The 18,664-nt window shown below is 41.4% G+C and overlaps 4 protein-coding genes and 1 non-coding gene across 5 annotated transcripts in view; 1 reads left to right on the forward strand and 4 right to left on the reverse strand.

The window, feature by feature from the left end:
* LOC137489757 (protein NLRC3-like) overlaps positions 1-18,508 on the forward strand; it is a 407,221-nt gene extending 388,713 nt beyond the window's left edge. Inside the window, exon 11 of the transcript XR_015942024.1 lies at positions 12,752-18,508. The gene's annotated coding sequence lies outside the window, so the exon portion shown is untranslated. The remainder of the gene's footprint in view (positions 1-12,751) is intronic.
* Positions 1-18,664, reverse strand: part of LOC148682312 (uncharacterized) — a 342,019-nt gene that overhangs the window by 309,774 nt on the left and 13,581 nt on the right. The window lies entirely within an intron of this gene.
* LOC137487276 (uncharacterized protein K02A2.6-like) overlaps positions 1-18,664 on the reverse strand; it is a 252,759-nt gene that overhangs the window by 206,907 nt on the left and 27,188 nt on the right. The window lies entirely within an intron of this gene.
* LOC110439496 (uncharacterized) overlaps positions 1-18,664 on the reverse strand; it is a 484,284-nt gene that overhangs the window by 42,196 nt on the left and 423,424 nt on the right. The window lies entirely within an intron of this gene.
* On the reverse strand, positions 15,113-15,186 carry trnat-agu (transfer RNA threonine (anticodon AGU)). The gene has a single exon. It is a non-coding gene; the product is annotated as a tRNA-Thr (tRNA).

Below are 18,664 nucleotides of genomic sequence, written 5' to 3' on the forward strand. Positions count from 1 at the left end.
TTTACACTCGACATTGCTTCACTGATCAAACACTAGTAACTCCACTACACACATCGGAATATTTCCTTTTGTCTCTCAACATCCACAGGACTCCTGAGCCACCACACACTCCAAAACAAGTTGCCTTTCGCAGAAACCTACGCTCTCTCTCACCCAATAGACTATCCACCATTGTTTCAGACTCTCTTCCTCCATCTTACAAATTCTCTGCACTTGATTTCTGACTATCTGCTGTTTCTGATGCCATGTGAAAACTTCAGATTTTAGTGGCTTGTTTTACTAGGGGTATGATTCACGCTTTTGGTGCGAGAGGTCCTGGGTTCAAAATTATGGCTAATATAAAAAGGTGTTTCAAAGATTTCCAGTTTGTCAGCAGATAGTGTCACCACATAAAAAAGTTCTTGCAAAGTGGCTTGCTGGTCTTGGAGTATGATTCTCGTTCATGCCATGACAAATCCCAGGTTCAAATTTCGGTTGAGCCCCTAAAGTTGTCTGCTGTTTTGTAAGGGCGTTGTGGCTTACACAGATGCCTTTTTCTGAGAATGCCAGTTTGTCGGCAGATAGTGTCGCCATGTAAAGTTGCTGTTTTGCAGTGGCTCAATGGTCTAGGGGTATGATTCTCGCTTAGGGTGCCCTTGATTTGTTAGAGAAAAATTTTTGACTATCTGATACTTCTGACGCCATGTAAAATGTGAACACTTTAGTGGCTCGTTGGTCTAGGGCCGGGGTGTCCAAACTCGGTCCTCGAGGGCCGGTGTCCGGCATATTTTAGTTTCAACACCAATTAAACACACCTAAACCAGCTAATCAAGCTCTTCTAAATATACTAGAAAGCTCCATGGAGTTGAAGTGTGTTGAAGGAAGTTGGAGCTAAACTATGCAGGACACCAGCCCTCCAGGACTGAGTTTGGACACCCCCGGGTATGAGTCTCGTTTCGTGTGCGAGAGGTCCGGGGTTTTAAATCCCAGACAAGCCCTTGCAGGTGTCCTGCGTTTTACAGGGCATTATGTCTTTCATAAAAACGTCTTTCGAAGAATTCCAGTTTGTCAGCAGGGGTCCGTTCTTCGTATGTGGATTACTCAGTTAGCTGTATTTAGATATTGACGATTAAACACGATCCAGAATCGTTTCGTTCTTCAAAGTTGATCTGAGAGTTGTTGTCATAGCAACAGTTCTGCTAGGTCAAACCTGATCGGAAGCAGGTTAAATTCATAGAAATAGGATTAGATCGGCTCAGTTCAAGCAATGATAATACAGAAAGTAAGTACCGAATTCTAATATTTTCTTACAGTAGTAGTTATATATACTTGGGAAAATGGTAAATATTTTTAACTGTATATATATATATATATATATATATATATATATATATATATATATATATATATATATATATATAGTTATAGTTACTAATACAATAAATGAAGTTATACATATTAATAAAACTTATGCAATCTACACCCTCGAAAGAAAAGTACAAAGACTGCCACCTGGTGGTGCAAAGAGAAAATGTATTGACATGAACTTTTTAAATTACTTTAGTACAAATTGTGTATAATAGAAATGCACAATATGTGACTTTTTTTAAAAGCAATAATACATTTATGCAGTCATAAACATGTTTTGACAGTTAATATGCCAGTGATTTGATGCTTCACAAAAGTTGCAGATGCCTTATCAATATTAAAATGCTTTTGTAAACAACCAGTTTTTCTTTACACTGATTAAAAAACCGGCTACTATAATAAAGAAAATCTTCTCTAAATGTAGAACTAAATACACTGATATGCATTAAAGAGCCCATATTATACATGAAATAGGGTCATATCTTGGTTGTAAGGGTCTCCAACAACAGTCTAATATGCATGCAAGGTCAAAAAACACTTTCATGGTCTTATAATCTGCATTTATTTTTACCTAATTATCCCAGCGACTCCCGTATGAATCGTCCAGTGATTCATTTGTTCCCAAACCCCTCCTTAGCACGAAGCTAATCTGCGCTGATTGGACCGATGACAGTCTGTCGCGATTGGTCGACTGCCTTCAGTCAGAAAGTAAAATGCCCAATAGCTAATCAGCAATATAAAAAGTAATCACAGTTCATACACGCTCGATAGTGTAGGCGTGGATTTTAGCTGCCACACACACACACCTCCGGACGACAACGCTCCCGATTCCGCCCGCACCCGCCAGGTTTTAGCCTTAGAACCCGCCCCATTTTCTGCCCACCGCGCCCGATCCCGCTAAAGAGCGGGGGAGAACACAACCAAAAATCACCCAGCTATACAGTCCAGACAGCCAAGCTGTCTATATAAAACCACACACAGCACCAAGCACACAAAGCTCTCGCTCGCGCTCTCTCTCTCTCATACGCGCGCGTGCGCACTAACACACACACACACAAGCACCAAGCAGACACATCTTTCTCATTCGCATAGCAATATCCGTGATATTGCTAGACAGCCCGCTCCTGTCCCAAATTAAACCCGTTACTGACCGCTCCCGCGATTTATTCGGAAATTTATTACCGCGCCGCAGAAATCTGGCGCAGGGACAGCCGCTGGTATGCAGACCCCTACCACGGAGCTCCCTAAACAAAGCAGCACGTGTCGCGTTTTTAACGTGACTTTGCACGCGATAAGAGAATATAGCCAGTTAACCTGATACAGTACACGCGGTTACAAGTAACAAATCACAACTAAATACATTTGCAAGCCAGAGTCAATGAGGCAACAACTTTAATCGCAAGTACTTACACTTGAGAAAGGTAGGAAGAAACCCATCCTGACGTCCATCAGTAAGTTACTCTTTACTGATCCTTCCTTTAACAAACGCAGATGAAGTATTCTTTGTAGCATGTAGCTTCCAGAAGTTTCCAGTAGTTTCCAACTGCTTGGCTATAATGCTGAGGTTTCATCTTTGAGTAGAGACTCGATATAATATCCATCTGCAGTGTGACTTCAATCGACCGGCAAGTTTGTGTGCGTGTGTTTGTGGGTGTGTGTGTGTCTGGGTTTCTGCGTCAGAGGGCGGGGCCTCAGGTTTGAAATCTCCCGGGTTTGCGCGTGCACGTGAATAACTTGGTTTCGTTCGTACGTCATGGCGAAACACCTAATGACTCGGTATCAAGGCGACTCGTTTGAAGCACTATGAGTCGACTCTTTTATAGATGAGTCAACCGTTTTAAACACTGTATTCTTACAGATTTAAGCCTTAGCTGAATACTTAACTTCACTTAGAGCTGTGTTACACACTACATGGAGGGGAATTTTCAAAAACCCATAATATGGGCTCTTTAAAATACATGATGAATAGTCTTGACACATGAAAGTGTAAAGCCTGCAGCTCACAACAAATGTGGAAGGTTATTGCGTTTCAAATTTAACAAACCGTTTACTGCTAGTTTGATGTTATTTTGCTCACATGGATAATTGAATACTAATCAGATGATGTCAATACGCTGATGTGCCGTCAGCCAATCATGGCATTGCTGATCATGATTTCGAGGATCGATAGATCTGTCCTTCACAACACATGCAGTGATCTCAGATCAGTTCATCCAGACATTCTAATCTGATTCGCGAACTTGTTTGAAGAACCAAATTAGCGAGAGATCAGTTATCGAGATGAAAAGATCCAGGATCTGCCAAATCATCTTAGATCATTTAAGCAAGGTACGAAGAACGGACCCCAGATAGTGTCACCACATGAATCATTCCTTGCATAGTGGCTTGCTGTTCTAGGAGTATGATTCTCAATCATGCCGTGAGAAATCCCAGGTTCAAATTTTGGTTGAGCCCTTACAGTTGTCCGCTGTTTTGTAAAGGCGTTGTGGCTTACACAGAGGCTTTTTTCTGAGAATGCTGGTTTGTCAGCAGATAGTTTTGCCATGTACGGTGGCTATCTTGCAGTGGCTTGTTGGTCTAGGGATATGATTCTCGCTTAAGGTGCGAGAGCTCCTAGGTTCAAATCCTGGATGAACCCTTGCAGAAGTCTGTCACGGTTGCAGGTTTGTGCGCTTTTCCGGAGTGTATGTTTGATCACGTGGGTTTGTTTTGTTTTGGTTGTCCATGTGTATGTGTTATGCTCACGTGACATGACGACTATCAGCGGGGCTGATTACTCACCAGCTGAGGCTCATTATTAGCCCTATATCAGGGCGACGTTTCTATGTCTCATTGTCAGTTCGTTACATCTGTTCTCATGTGTGTTATCTGTGCTCAGGCCCCTGAGGAGATTTCTGGACCCTGTTTTTTCCTGTCTGTTCCTGCCCTGTGTTCGTCGTCCTCCTAGCCTGTCACTTCCCTGTTTGTTTATTTTGACTTGGTCAAATAAACCTTATTTTCACTTGCATTTGGATCCTATTTTGACTCTTATTTTTGTTGAACGTGACAGAACGAACTGACCTTATTATGGATCCAGCTAGTGCATCCCAAATCTCCGAGTTCGTCTCGCACAGCGACGCCAGGATAGACCGTCAGGATGAGGCTTTGGTCACCTCGTCACAGGCGATCCAGGCTCTGGTCGGCCAAGTGTCGCTGCTTTACTCCCAAGTCCAGCGGTTGATCGCTGGAGCTGCACGGGCTGACTCGGCATCGACTCCGGAGGTGACACCGCCAGCGTCTGCGGTTGTTGGTCGCTCTGTTGAACCACGCCTTCCACCCCCGACCTGCTACTCTGGGGAGCCCCTCTTGTGTCGATCCCTTTTGTCCAAGTGTTCCCTTTATATTACGCTGCAACCATCATTGTTTGCCACCGAAAGATCCAAGGTAGCATTTGTCATCACGCTTCTTTCAGGCAAGGCGGCCCAATGGGGAACTACAGCATGGGAACAAAAGTTACCATGCTGTGCTACCTTTGACCTGTTCTCCACAGAGTTAAAGAAGGTCTTCGATCGAGCCGCCTCCGGGAGAGAGGCTGTCCGAGTTCTTGCTGAACTCCGCCAGGGGAATCGCAGCGTGGCGGAGTACTCTATAGAGTTCCGGACCTTAGCCGCTGAATACGGCTGGAACCCGGAGGCGCAATGGGACATGTTTTTGCACGGATTATCTGACCGGCTTCAGGATGAGATCTATTCGTTAGATCTTCCTAAAACTCTTGACGGGCTAGTTGACTTAGCCATCCGGGTTGACACTAGACTGCGCCGTCGAGAGAGTCGCCTGCAGCAAGGCGGGTTTTCGGAGCTGGTCCCTGACTTTCCGGTCCTGACTGCGACACCGGAAGTGGTTGACCCGGAACCCATGCAGGTGGGTAGATCCTGCTTGTCCGTGCAGGAGAAGCGCCGACGGAGATCGGAGGGACTCTGCCTCTACTGTGGTGGGGCAGGGCATCGGGTGGTTTCCTGTCCCGTAAAAGACAACACCCATCAGTAGGCAAGAGGTTACTGATGGGTGAAATTAATATGGACAAATCCTCTACGTCTGCTACTTTACTGCCCGTCTCTTTATCATGGGGTTCCGGAACTCATAACACACAGGCGCTCGTCGATTCCGGGGCGGAAGGAAACTTCATTGACTCTAGTTTCGCTTTCAGTTTCAAACTTCCGGTTATAGCACTATCACAACCCATTGCAGTACGCGCACTCAGTGGACTTTCCCTTCCCACTATCACCCACTCCACCAAACCCATAAAACTGATTACGTCTGGAAATCATGTTGAACACATTTCATTTTTTTTAACAGACTGTTCCAACTCACCAGTGGTTTTAGGTCATCCTTGGTTGATTCTGCATAAACCCCACATTAATTGGGGCCTTAATTCTGTATTCTCGTGGAGTGAGAAATGTCATGAGTCTTGTCTTTCGTCTGCTCGTTCTGCTGTCTCTTGTTCTGTGTTTCAGGAGGAGCGCATGGACCTGTCAAACGTGCCCAGTGAGTACCTCGACCTGAAGAGAGTGTTCAGTAAGTCTCGAGCTGCTTCTCTGTCTCCTCATCGTCCCTATGACTGTGCAATAGACTTATTGCCAGGTACGTCTCCGTTTAAAGGCAAGTTATACTCTCTTTCTATTCCTGAGAGGGAGGCCATGGAGAAATATATTTCTGATTCTCTAGCGGCCAAGATCATACGGCCCTCTTCTTCACCGGCGGGGGCGGGGTTCTTTTTCGTGAAAAAGAAGGATGGCTCTCTTAGACCCTGCATAGACTATCGAGGGCTGAACAGCATCACGGTGAAGAACACGTATCCTTTGCCGTTGATGTCTTCAGCGTTCGAGCGTCTGCAGGGGGCTTCGTTTTTCACGAAATTAGATCTCCGTAACGCATATCATTTGGTTCGCATGAAGCAGGGTCATGAGTGGAAGACTGCGTTTTTGACCCCCAGGGGGCATTTTGAATATTGCGTTCTTCCGTTCGGGCTTTCTAATGCTCCTGCGGTCTTCCAAGCACTTGTAAATGATGTGTTGCGAGACATGATAGATCAGTTTATTTATGTCTACCTGGATGACATTCTGATTTTTTCTCGTTCTCTCCAGGAACATGTGCAGCACGTCAGGCGAGTGCTTCAGCGGCTGCTAGAGAATGGGCTTTTTGTCAAGGCGGAGAAATGCGTGTTCCATGCACAGTCTGTTCCCTTTTTAGGACACATTGTGTCAGTCGAGGGGGTGCGCATGGATCCAGAGAAGGTTCAGGCTGTGGTAAATTGGCCAATTCCGGAGTCTCGTAAGGCCCTGCAGAGATTTCTGGGCTTCGCTAATTTTTACCGGCGATTTATTCGCAATTTCAGCCAGCTCGCCGCCCCTCTGACGTCCTTAACCTCCGCCAAGACTCCCTTCAGGTGGTCGAGTGTAGCACAGGCTGCATTCACTAAACTGAAAGGCTGTTTTGTTTCAGCCCCCATTCTGGTGACACCTGATCCAGCCCGGCAGTTTGTGGTGGAGGTTGACGCGTCAGAGGTGGGGGTGGGCGCTATCCTGTCCCAGCGCGCCGCCTCGGATGACAGAATTCATCCGTGCGCGTTTTTCTCACATCGATTATCTCCCGCAGAACGTAATTACGACATTGGTAATCGGGAGTTGTTGGCTGTCAAACTCGCATTGGAGGAATGGCGTCACTGGTTGGAGGGTTCGGGGGTTCCCTTTATCGTTTGGACCGATCATAAGAACCTCGAATACATCAGGTCTGCCAAACGACTTAACTCCAGGCAGGCTCGGTGGGCATTATTCTTCGGACGTTTTGACTTTACCATTTCTTATCGGCCGGGTTCCAAAAACACCAAACCCGACGCGTTATCCCGTCTTTTTGATTCTTCCGAGCGCAATCCGTCTCCTGAGCCCATCGTTCCCCAGAGCATTTGTATTTCTGCTGTGACATGGGAGATCGAGAGCAGGGTCCGCACAGCCCTGGATGGGGTAACGCCCCCGGCCGGATGCCCACCCAGTCGTTTGTTTGTGCCGGAGGAGATTCGGTCTGACGTCACTGACGTGGGGACATTCCTCCAAAGTGGCTTGTCATCCGGGGGTGAGTCGTACTTTATTTTTGGTTAAACAGCGATTTTGGTGGCCAGCTATGGCACGGGACATACGCGAGTTTGTTTTGGCCTGTTCTGTTTGTGCTGTTTCTAAGACTTCTAATCGCCCTCCTGCTGGACTCCTTCAGCCGCTGTCAGTGCCTTCGAGACCCTGGTCGCACATTTCGCTAGATTTTGTCACTGGTCTCCCGCCATCCAGTGGCAATACGGCAGTTTTGACCGTAGTGGACCGGTTCTCGAAGGCTACTCATTTCATTCCTCTGCCCAAATTACCCTCAGCCAGAGAGACAGCGGATGCTGTCATTAATCACGTCTTTCGCATTCATGGCCTCCCGACGGACGTGGTTTCTGACAGGGGGCCCCAGTTTGTCTCTAAATTTTGGAGAGAATTTTGTCATTTATTGGGAGCGACTGTAAGTCTTTCTTCTGGTTTTCATCCTCAGAGTAACGGACAAACAGAGAGGGCCAATCAAGATCTCGAGCGCATGTTACGTTGTTTGGTTTCCCAAAATCCCTCCTCTTGGAGTCAGCAGCTCCCATGGGTGGAGTACGCACACAATTCATTACCAGTGTCGGCTACGGGCCTCTCTCCGTTTCAGTGTAGTCTAGGTTACCAGCCACCAGCTTTTCCCAGTCTGGAATCCGAAATCGCGGTCCCCTCCGCCCACGCCTTTGTCCAGAGGTGTCGACGCACTTGGAGCAGGGCCAGACAGACCCTCCTCCAAGTGGGTGCGCGCACTAAGGCTAAAGCCGATCGCCACCGGTCGAAGCCTCTCGTTTACGTCGTCGGTCAAAAAGTGTGGCTTTCAACAAAGAATATTCCATTGCGTTCCGTATGTAATAAACTTGCACCTAAATTCATTGGCCCATTCACTGTCATCAAGATCATTAGTCCGGTGGCAGTCCGCCTTAAACTTCCTCCAGCGTACAGGAGAATACATCCCGTGTTTCATGTTTCCAAATTAAAGCCCGTTTTTCATACGGCAATTAACCCGCCCACACCGGTTCCCCCCCGCCGCGTCTCGTAGATGGGGAGACCGTTTATTCGGTTAAGCGTATTCTGGACTCGAGATGGAGGGGGCGAGGATTTCAGTACTTGGTGGACTGGGAAGGTTATGGTGCGGAGGAGAGGAGTTGGGTTCCTGCAAAGGACATACTGGATCACTCTCTTATTGATGATTACAATCGCCAGGTAAGCTCTTCTGGGAGCACCAGGAGGTGCTCTTAGGAGAGGGGTAATGTCACGGTTGCAGGTTTGTGCGCTTTTCCGGAGTGTATGTTTGATCACGTGGGTTTGTTTTGTTTTGGTTGTCCATGTGTATTTGTTATGCTCACGTGACATGACGACTATCAGCGGGGCTGATTACTCACCAGCTGAGGCTCATTATTAGCCCTATATCAGGGCGACGTTTCTATGTCTCATTGTCAGTTCGTTACATCTGTTCTCATGTGTTTTATCTGTGCTCAGGCCCCTGAGGAGATTTCTGGACCCTGTTTTTTCCTGTCTGTTCCTGCCCTGTGTTCGTCGTCCTCCTAGCCTGTCACTTCCCTGTTTGTTTATTTTGACTTGGTCAAATAAACCTTATTTTCACTTGCATTTGGATCCTATTTTGACTCTTATTTTTGTTGAACGTGACAAAGTCCAGAGTCCAAATGAAGCAAAAGCCCTGCTTCAATGCTTAAGCTTTTTAAGGTATATTCTGACTCAATTGTTAAATGAGGATTTCTGACTTGTTACCTTGCATGGCAAATCCAGTCTCGAAAAGCATCAACTGCTATAGCTTGGAGAAGGGGTATACGTGTGTGTGGATTTCGGTCATACACTTTACATCTCCAGGGAGAAAAAAAATCCTCAATAGGTTTGAGGAATGGAGAATATGGAGAGGGAGATGAACAACTAAAAAAAATGAGTTGGCCGAGAACCAGTTATGAACCAGATGAGCTCTGATTTCTAAATTGTAATTCTGTGTGACAGGTGTTTACTCATGTGATGAGTTAGTATGCAAAGTAGGACAACTGACTTTACAATTGTGAATGACAGTGTGTTCCTTGTGAAAACAATATATTTTCTGCATGAAAACTGTGCAAAATGCAGAGAATTGTCTGTAGTGTTTTTAAAAAAAGGGTGTTTTAAACCTGCAATTTGAATGTAAAGCCGGAATTGTGCTTGTAGTTTAGCAGAGTTGGTTCATGGGGTTTGTTGCATCAGTTATATGTTGTAGTTATTGTGTCTGAAGTACAAGTAATTGTGTGTAAACAATTGAAATAGACTGTACTACACACAGTAGGCCTACAGAAGTGCTTTGTAAAATATTTCAGAATATTGTTTTTATACAAAACAAACAAATACCAAATATATTTTACTGTATTTTCCCCATAAATACAGTATACACAGTGTACATTACAACCAACACAAAGTTGCAGATAACATGGTCTACATCCTCTTTTCTGTTTTGGTCTGGTCTGGCCAGGCAGCGGGGGAAATGTCACTTTGCATGGCGAATCCAGTCACGAAAAGCATCATCTGCTATAGCTTGGAGAAGGGGTATACGTGTGTGTGGATTTCGGTCATACACTTTACATCTCCAGGCAGGAAAAAAAATCCTCAATAGGTTTGAGGAATGGAGAATATGGAGGGGGAGATAAACAACTAAAAAACATGGGTAGGCAGAGAACCAGTTATGAACCAGATGAGCTCTGATTTCTAAATTGCAATTCTGTGTGACAGGTGTTTACCTATATAATGAATCAGTATGCAAAGTAGGACAACTGACTTTACAATTGTGAATGACTGTGTTCCTTGTGAAAACAAAATATTTTCTCCATGAAAATTGTGCAAAATGCAGAGAATTGTGTGTTGTGTTTTGAAAAAAAAATGTGTTTTAATCCTGCAATTTGGGTGTAAAGCAGGAATTGTGCTTGTAATTTAGCAGAGTTGGTTCAGGGGGTTGGTGCATGTTACATGTTGTAGTCATTGTGTCTGAAGTACAATTAATTGTGTGTAAACAATTGGAAAAACCTGTAAGGTTTTGAGTTGTTTTAAGAAACAGACTGCTAAACAGCTCGCATGCGTAAACACTTGTAACTCTTAAGAAGAAGCAATTCTGGCACCTGTACATTTGGCACTACATGAACCCAGGATGTCTTGTTTACTAAACAGGCACTTTGACCAACTAAGCGACAGCGCTAACGCTGAAAAGGGAAAGATGATTTTGCACAAAGAAACTAAAAAAAGACAGCAAGTCTTAAAATGGCAACCAAAAGAGGTTGTTTAACTGTAAGAGACATTTGCCCGATAACAAAAATCGATGAAGAAAAAACAATAAAACACAAAAACCAGCATGTCAGGATGCAGAAAATGCTGACAAGATGGAAAGAAAATGGAAATCAGGACAAACATATGCTATCGGCCATTGAAAGATTTTCAGATCAGAATACCACTCTCCCATAATCTGAAGGAAAGGTGCATTTTGGATTTGAACCTAGCACCTGCTGTTCCCAAGACAGGTGCTCCGGCCAACTTAGTCTTAACACTAAAAGAAAAAACCAAAACGCAGTTTCATCTAAGACAGTGGGGGGGAAGCAAAATTTACTATGCTTTCTACTCAGTTACTTTGCACATGCATAAAGAGGGTTTTGTACGACAAACCCAAAAGGCGTGATCTCAACAATAGGTGGCAGTTACTTTTCCCCAAAACCACAGGTTGCCTTTAAGCCTTTTTTTAAGCCCACTCTGCCCTGCACCGCTTTCCAATCTCCCTTGTTTAAAACATCTCAATTAAGTCATCAGCTTCATTGTAGAGTACCCCTAGTATCTGAGCCTGCACTGTGAATGAAAGAAAAAAGCAAAACTGGATGGACAGATGCCTACAATGATGGAAACGCACCACTCCTAAGTCAGTGAAGAAAATGGATAATGCTTGCGACTCAAACCCACAACCTTTTAATGGCTCAGCTCACAGCCTAGAAGTCCACTGCGCTATCCATTGCGCCACAAAGCCTGAGTACTCTCTGACCCATAAAAGAACAGCTCACTGCAAACAAGTCAGTGCTGGGATTCAAACCCAGGATCTCCGGTTTACTAGACAGGCACTTTGACCAACTAAGCCACAACGACAGACAAGGACAATTTGTTTTGCCCCTGTCTTACAACAGTAGCGCTGCACGTGTGAATGTCTCGACTTGAAATATTAAAGTCCAATTGGTTACACATTACCCCACCATGCAATATAAAGCCATTGTCCAAAGCCCTCTTCAACGAGCAGCGTTCTTAAGGATTTGAGTTTTGTTAAGAAACAGACTGTCAGTGTGTTCCTTGTGAAAACAAAAGATTTTTTGCATGAAAATTGTGTAATATGCAGAAAATTGTGTGTAGTGTTTTGAAAAAAGTGTGTTGTAAACCTGCAATTTGAGTGTAAAGCAGGAATTGTGCTTGTAGTTTAGCAGAATTGGTTCAGGGGGTTGGTGCATCAGTTACACATGTTGTAGAAATTGTGTCTGTAGTACAAGTAATTGTGTGTAAACAACTAAGAAAAAACTGTAAGTCATCAGCTTCATTGTAGAGTACCCCTAGTATCTAAGCCTGCACTGAGCAATGAAGGAAAGAAGCAAAACTGGATGTACAGATGCGTAAAATGATGGAAACTCACCACACCTAAGTCAAGTGAAGAAAAGGGGCAAAACTTGCAACTCTGGTGGGACTCGAACCCACAACCTTTGCATGACTCAGCTCACAGCCTAGAAGTCCGACACTATTGATTGCACCGGAGAGCTTGAGTGCTCCAGCACTGTTCCATAGAAAGCACTTTTTGGTACTCTCTGGCCTATAAAAGCCAATCTCACTACAGACTAGGCACTGCTGGGGTTCAAACCCAGAATCTTCTGTTTACTAGAGAAGCACTTTGACCAACTAAGCCACAGCGTCAGACAACACTGTTAAAAATTGTCCCGTTAAAAAACAGTAAAATACTGGCAGCTGCAGTTGCCAGCAATGTACTGTTATTTTACAGTATGTTGCTGTAAAAATACATGGACTACATTGATTTACACAATACTCAAGTGAACTCATTTTGCTCACTGAAAGCAACTGCCTCAACTTGGTCAACTGCTGAATGAGTTTATGAAGTAATGTGCTATATATGCTTAGAAGCATACTTATAATGATAACTTATTTTAGTTAATTAGAAAAGTTCGGTTTAACTCTAATGTCTTATTTTTCACAACAGCACACATACATGTAAATCTGGAATCACCAGAGAGATTCTGACTGCATCAGCCACTAAACAGCCGCTATCTTTATATAGAGAAACATGCAGAATAACATCAGCAGTTCATTGTTCATCTTTAACTCATACACTGGCTCTACTCTCCTCCACAACGGTGACACACAGAAGAAATTAGCTTCAGGTTTTACAGTAAAATACAGTTTTTTCCTTGATTTAACAGTAATCTACTGGCAGCTGTGGTTGCCAGCAATCTACTGTTTTTTTACAGTCTATTTCCGTAGTGTAAATTAACAGTATATTACTGTTAAAATACATTTTTACACTGTGTTTTTACCTCTCACACCTTTAACCCTTTAAACCCCAGAGCATATACTTCAGTTTTAATTGAAGTGTCCACATTACTGAGTGTTCAAAAAACATGTAGCAAAGCTGAAGTAAATTAATTAATTAACTGACTAATTAAATGATAATTGAGGATTAACAATGAACAAATGAAGAAATACTGAAGGGAAAAAACAAGAACAGAACATACAAAACTTTAGTCACAGCTTTATAATGAAATAACCTGAAGAACAACAAATGGTTAAATCATTTAAATGATCAGCGGATGATTAAACAACTCTACAAACATCATCACCAGCTACACTTATTACTTAATACATGTATTTTTGTATAACATTTACTAAAGTTCTTCTTGAGAAAAAGTTAAAGTTTTACGTCACCATCATGGAGAACAGAGTTTGCCTTAGTTGGGCTCTTAGCCCTGTCATTTTTAACATTTATATATCTTGGCTGCTGCAATTCTTAAGAACTTTTGTATAAAAAGCTCCTTTGTTGTGGCAAGCCAGCCAAAAACTTAAATAAGATCTGGTGATGTTCATGTTGCTATTAAATGGCAGAATCTGTTCTCATTTAGTATAATAAAATTTACTGCTGCTATTCAATGTTAAATCTATTGTTTTACATTATATGTATATATATGGCAATGATTTCTGGAAGTTTTTAAGAATATCTTGGACAATAACACTGCTCTATGGTGTAAATCGCACTCAAAGAGACATCAATAATCAGCGTATGAACCTCAATAATGGTGACAACAAATTTAACAAAATTAACAGTTTAACTCACAAACAGGCAACTGAAAGTCTAAACATAAATAACAGCAGAATCAAACACAAATAAAGAAAACCGTTAGACCATTATACAACATTTATTTATACCGCAATGCATGCTGGGATATTTGTACAGTGCCACTCCCAGCATGCATTGCAGCATGAAACATTTGAGATGTTACCATTGTTGAGATACAAGTTCAGATTCATCAGGTCTGAGTGTGTATTTATCATAACTGAACTGTTTTTGTATGTTATTTCTTAACTGTTAAGTAATTACGGAGGTATCTTTTCTGTTTTCACTTCTCATTAATTAAAAATAATACCTGCAACTAAGCATAAAATCTATTGCATAATGCCCTTCAACGAGATTTATACCAAAACATTTATCAGAACTAATTTCAGACAAACAGATTTATTTATTTATTGACTTCCCGACTTTATTGCTATAGTACAAACATTTTGTAAACTCTGTATTACAGCAGTTAGAAAGTCTTCTTAAATGAGTTCAAGGGTGAAGAGCCCAACTAAACCAGCCCCTCACTCCATTACGGTGACACAAAAAACACCTTAATTTCTGTTGGATCTCAATGAGAATAGTATGGAAGTCAAATCAGTCAGTAATAAGTGTGTGTCTGCTGTTGTTTGTGGAGTTGTTTAATGATCCTCTGCTGAGACTGAAGCTGTTTTATTTTATTTTATTTTATTTAATGTTGTAACTCAAGTCACTGTTTGTGTTTCTTGTTTATTTTCTTCAGTAATTGTGATTATTAACAGCAGGTGTTCATCAGTGTCTGAATTCACTCATTAGTGTTCATTAACTCTGTCAGGTGAACTATATTAGTTAACTAGTGTATGAAATAGTGAACAAGGACACAAAGTGTGATTTCAAACACAGACTTCAAAACATCGAATCTGAACTTGTTAGCTCACAGTTTTCTGCAGTTGGTTACTTTCTCGAAAACAAAAATGTTACCCAGAAAGCACTGTTTTTAACAGAATATTACTGTTTTAGTGAAAAAAACATTATTTTACCGTAGAATCTGACCATTTTTTAACAGCAATTTTTTACAGTGAAGAGCTAATTGTTTAATCAATAAAAGAAAAAAACAACTTACAGCGGTAGCGCTGCATGTGTGAATGTCTGGACTTGAAATATTAAAGTCTAATTGGTTTTGCATTACCACACCATGCTTTATAAAGACAGCCTTCTTAAGGATTTGAGTTTTGTTAATTATCACACTGTTAAACAGCTTGCTGCGTAAACACTTGTAAATGTTGAGAAGAAGCAACTCTAGAAACTGTACATTAGGCACTGCTGGGATTTGAACCCAGGATCTCCTGTTTACTAGACAGGCGCTTTGACCAACTAAGCCACAGTACCAATGCTGAAAACAGGGCAAGACGTTTTTGCACAAAGAGACTAAAAAAAGACAGCCAGTCTTAAAAACCAAAGAGGTTGCTATTTATTGATTAGCAAACCATGTTATGCCATACCTCTCAACACTGGGATGTAAAAATATGGGACAACAATTAGCTTTAAAAAGAAGACATAGCAAACATTAGAAAATATTAACAATAACACAAAATATTTTGCCTAATAAAACCAATGGCCTATACAGAAAATAAATCAAGTTATAAAATCCCATTCACATTTTACTGTATTTAAATACTGATTAGCATTACTACAGTTATTTAGTGAAGAGCAGCAATCTCTTATTTTGTTTTTTGATAACAGAGGTGTCACTGTAATGCCGAGTTCAGACTGCGTGATTTTAGCCCCGATTTTGGCTCGCCGACAGGTTTTGAGAAATCGCCGACAAATGCCTGAAATCACAGGCAAATCGCCGCTCGTGCACGTGAGTGACAATCACACAGTATGAACTATCAAAGACGCGATCTGAGAGAATCGCCGATGAGTCGCCGATGCCTGTGAGATATTTGGCATGCTGAATATCTGGAGCTGTCGGCGATTCAAATCATGCCGTGTGAATTGAGTTTTGACTGAAAATAACATCAGCCATCGCCTACAGCCAATGAGAGAGCAGCTTTCACTTGTGTGTGCGTGTGTGTACCTGCTGCAGGCCAGTGGGAGGCTGGGGGAGAAGTTAAAAGCTCTTTTTCGGTTTATTTGGACCCACGAAATGGAGGAAAAACTAGTGGAGGTTTGACAGGACTCAGGAGCAACTGTGTCTGTTTGATGTTTCATTCAGAAAGAAATTAGTTTATTATCAACGTTGAGGAGAAATGGCTAATTCCCTTTAAACCCATGTGAGCAAATATGTACATGCTCTACCCCATTAAAGGCTTCTTTCTCATTATGTAGTTAATAACAAAAGATATACTACGTGTTTTTGGCTGAGACGTAGTTTGGACGAAGTTGTCAGCGATTCTTCCTATAGTAAAGTCATGCAATGTGAATGTCCCAGTCGCCGATCCATCTTGCAGCGTAAACAAAGCAGCGACGAAACGCTAGCCCAGATAGTCAAGCAGTGTGAAAACATCTGTGACACGATTACTTTGAAAATCATGCAGTCTGAACTCGGCATAAGAATGCACAGATCTATAGGCTAATGAAAGCATTCGATTAGTTTAGTAACTGTTTGTGCTCATTTAAGAAAAAAAATGTTGTGTTTTTAAAAATAATACAAGCAGAACAAACATGTTTACATATTATTAAATGTATGTGTCTGTTTAAACACACATAAATCCCCAAAGTATGCTAAACTTTCGCTCATCTTTAAATTGCGAGTGCAGAAGCGGATCTGGGAACAGTATATCATACAGAGCACGTCCAGTAGTCAGACTGCATGCATACACTGATTCAGGGGTTGCGTCGATCGACGCACAGCTTTAACAGGAAAAAAGTGAATGCAGACATTTTTATTAACATTCTTTCAAGCCAAAATAAAGCGAAAGCACAATTCTCTTGCACAGCTCTTGCAATTTATATCACATTTGAGATCGGCTTTGTTTTGACAGTACTTTCACTATTCATAGAAAGTTTAAACATACAGGGCAACTACGGGGAAATACTAAAACTTGATGATAGCTGGGAAAACCGGAGAGTTGACAAGTATGTGTCTAGCTAATTAATGGCGTCATCGATCACGGATACAGTAAAATAATCATCTTTGTTGTAACATTACCTCTGTCTTTGTCGCGTTTTTCCTCCTCTTCTTGTGTTTTTTTTTTTGCCTCCCCTGCGCACTAGACTGTTTGAGAGGGTTTGGGACGTTTTGACATATTGAGCATGTTGACCCATCAAAAAAAAAATAAATGAACACCGTAGCAGGTACAATCTAATTATTCAGAGGGGGGCGTCTTAGGCGAGTAGGTTTTATTATTATTATACTACTACTACTTAGTAGGCTATGCACTATGCAGTTAAATTAATGTGGGCTTATTCTTTTCTGAAGTCATACCAACTAGTTTTAAGTATAGTGGAAGTTACTTTTTTTTCTTCCCCCATTTCTGGCGCCCCCCTGGACGTACTGCGCCCTTAGCATTTGCCTATACTGCCTATGCCACGGGTCGACCCTGCTGTGATTGATAATGTGACATTAGAATTTAACAACTCATTCTTAAAGCCAAATTGCTTAATTTGTGAACTTTTTGTACTTGGGGTTTAGTTGCACTGAAACATGATCTTTCTCTGTCATTTTATCCAATACATGAAACTGCCAGGCAAGTTTCTTTATACTGTAGCACATTTTATACACAATGGTAATTCAAAGTGCTTTACATAAAGAATGCAAAACTATTATTAATATAATCACAAAAATAATCACAAAGAATTAAAAAAATTTTAACATTTTAATTTTAAATTAATTGATTCACTTAACAACAGAATAGAAATTGATTATACAAAAATACAGTGGGGTTAGTTTGGACGTAGCACAGTGCTCATTAAGCAAATACACTGCTAGACAAAATGCTTATTGTGGTCCTTAATGTAAAGTAAACATTATGCCAAGTCTTCACAAATGAAACAACACATGGGAAACGGCTTTAGCTTAAGTAGCTAATACTTAATTATACCTAATACTTAATAACTAAGTAACTAATACAGCAGATTTACGCCTGTTCTTCTAATATGATTTTGCTATTTAGAGTTTGCAAAAAACACTTTTTATGAAATTATGTTATTAAGGGGAAAGTCCGTATGTGCGAATATAAAACCAACTTTACTTCTATAAAAACATGGAAGAAATGTATCAATAATTCATGATGACTGCAACAGTAAGTGGAAAAAAATGTAAAGAAAAAAAACTTTTGCTAAATTATGTTAATGCTTTTGGAAATATTATTTTTACCCTTTATACAACGTAGTACTATTTTATTCTCAGTAACCGAGGGTTATTGTTTGAATAAAGTAACAGAAAAGTGTGTAATAAGTGTTTTAATGAAGCGTTTTACTCAATTTCTTTTTGTTAATTAAAAGCTGCGCACAATTTTGCCACAGCCTATGTCAGTGAAGTGAACTTATTAGACTTTATTTAGCTTGTAGACCGTTAAGATCACCAGTTGATGACCAGTTTTTGTCTGTCCCTCGGTCTCGCTGCAAATCAAAAGGTGATAGAGCTTTCTGTGATAGAGGTAAAGTTGGTTTTATATTCACACATTCGTTCATTTAGAAGTCTCTGTATTGTTTACCATGTTACTTTGACTATTAGATTGGAATGAGCATGCAAGTGTGGCTTGAAAACAACATTGACACTGTTTATTTGATTGTGAACAATGTTGTACTTTGATAGTCATTTGCTGCTAATATGATTTTACTATTTAGAGTTTGCAAATAATACTTTTATAAAAAAAATAATATTATAGTCTCCCTCTGAACATCGGGATTGCTACATCAT

Source organism: Danio rerio, chromosome 4 (assembly GCF_052040795.2).
Source record: "Danio rerio strain M-AB ecotype USA chromosome 4, GRCz13ab, whole genome shotgun sequence".
Classification (NCBI taxonomy): Eukaryota; Metazoa; Chordata; class Actinopteri; order Cypriniformes; family Danionidae; genus Danio; species Danio rerio.